This window comes from Cariama cristata, unplaced genomic scaffold (genome assembly GCF_000690535.1).
Source record: "Cariama cristata isolate BGI_N322 unplaced genomic scaffold, ASM69053v1 scaffold13250, whole genome shotgun sequence".
Lineage (NCBI taxonomy): Eukaryota > Metazoa > Chordata > Aves > Cariamiformes > Cariamidae > Cariama > Cariama cristata.
Window position 1 is genome coordinate 58304 of NW_009595345.1, and position 2594 is coordinate 60897.

Genomic DNA, 2594 nt, shown 5'->3' on the forward strand with positions numbered 1-2594 from the left:
GAAGAGGGGGAGAGCCAGCCCGCAGAGCACAGCCGCACACACCCAGGCACCGACACACGGGGCACACATATAGCCCTTGGAACGCACGTGCATACGTATACGCGTGGATTCGTGTCGCTATCCCTATCAGCCCCTTTGCGGCTTCCGATTTAAAAATTCAAAAGCCGGGAGTTGTTCGTGGGGGAGGGAGGGGATGAGACAAATAAATAAATAAATGGCAGAAACCAAAATGATAACAAGCAAGTGCAGCAGAAATGCCTGCGGGGCGGGGGGAGGCACCTCTCACTTTTCAGCTACTCCTCAGGATTCAAATAAATATCAAAATCACGACCGAGCCCACCCAGAGATACCAGCTCGATGGGATATTTTTTAGTCCTTAAAGAAACAAGGCAATTAGTCCTTTTTCCCTTTTTATCCTGAAATAAAGGAACGCCTGAATTATCTTGAACGTGTTAGCACTGGTGGCCCTCAGCATCTAAAAATCAGCGTGGTCAAGCAACTGCCACATTTCCTTGCAACAGTGAGAAGTACCTTCTTTAAACTGAAAATACCTTGCCTAATGCTGTCAAAGTTGGCAAATTTTCTGAATGAGCTCCAAAAAGCTTCGATATGAGGCTATTTCTGCTCACAGAATCGTCAGTGGATGCTCTAACGAGGGAGACACGACTCTCTTTTCTGTTGGCTCTTTTTTTTTTTCTTTTTTTTTGGTTAAGTTTGCAGAGAAATACCTTGGCAATCTCTGTGCAGCCTCCATCACTATTGCCTTTCACGAGAGAAAAAAAAATAAAAAAAAATAAAATAAATAAATACCAGCAGCGTGTTGGTATTCCTCTGTCTGTGCAATCCAACACGCCCGCTAACAGCAGCGAGCAGGAGGAGAGGGTGCTACAAATGCAACCCACCGCGAAACACTGCCAGGTAACGCCAGTGAGACAGAATACAACTCCTAAACAGTTAATCAGCCTGACCTTCTTTAGCTGCCTGCCAATTTCACATTTAATGAACTTAAAGCCACAGAGAATCAAAAAATAGATTTTAATTTGACTGCACGATATTGGAACTGATTTTGATAAAGTGCAAAAATCCAGTGAACTCAGGTTAAATTTATTTCAACCCTACCTAGGCTGAATATTGAGGAGGAAGATCTGGAGTAGCTCCCAGTTGTGCTCCGTAAAATAATATTGAAAGAGCACACTACCTCGCCGTACCTCAGCTCCAACTAGGACACAGGGATCCAGTCCATCATTTCTCGCCTCTAGTACTACTTCTAATTTAACGTAAGGTCAACCACAGGAATATGAAGGTTACATTCGTATTAATAAAAACAATGTCTTAATCGCTAGGGTTTTCTCCTAAACTTACAGACCGACCAGACGACACGCACGACGTGCGTTTCACGCTCCTCGGGAAGCCGGGAGAGGAGCAGGGTGTTTCTGCTGGGATTGCCGGGCTTGGTGGTTTTCTCCCCAGTCGTTCCCTGCATTTGGACCGAGGGAGTAAATTATTGCAGGACTAATTCCACGGGTAGCTCGCTGCACGCCGCAGACAAAAGGTATTTTGCAAATCTAACTTCTGGCTCACCAACTCTCCGCAGCGAAAGACACAAAATAACCCATATTCCCCTTACAACTGGCTTAGCAAGGAGCTCTGCATAATCATTACTCAATTATCATGTTTTCCCGCGGCCTGATTTCTCTCTGACGCTGTCAGTATTATTTAGCAGGGGAAGGTAACCCGCTGCTTCGACAACCAGACAGTTAAAAGTAGCGCTAAACAAAAATAGACTTTGCTAAAGTCTGTACCGACTGGGCTGATTTACAATCAAAACGAGGAAATGAAGTGGTAATTCAGAGGTTGCTGATTACACCTCCACATTTCACCTAATTAATTTTATAGGAGGCAAAGTTCTTGAAAATAACAAGATGATCAAATGTACAGATATAAAACCTGTAACCTCAACGTTTTCTATGCTCTTAACGTAAATTATTGCTAATTAACAAGAATTATATACTAATGTATGAAATACGGCTGGCACCGTGTTCGCCACAAAACATTCGGCTCCTGATGGAGGCAGAGCCGGCAAAAATATGGTTTTATTATCCCTGCTACTTTTGAAACAGAACAAAAAATACCGGTTTACAAAGAAAACGCCAGAATACAATTCACCTGGTCTCGCCACTGATTTGCAGGACGCGTCTTTTAATTCTGGGGCAATCAAAATTCCCTGCCTGGGTCCCTAATCATCCGTCCCTATTTTTCATGCAAATTGCCCTTCCACCAACATGTCTTTTCAGCTTTCCCCCCCTCCTTCGCCCTCCTACTCCCCCCTTCTTCCCCCAGTTCTCAGTCACCAGAACAACCGCACCGTCTCGCCGCTAAAAGCGGGATGGATTTTGGAGTATCGGGAGAAAGGAGGTACCGGGGGTGATGGAGCCGAGGAGGGGGGCGGGAAGATGCCACGGCACGGTGCGAGGAAATGCCCCGTACCGTGCGTGGGGAAGGATGGAGAGGAGCCGTTTAATCCCAAGTTTGTGTCCTGGGATCAGGCGGTACAAGGAAGGGGGGGGACGACTTGGGGGTACAATAGGAACTGA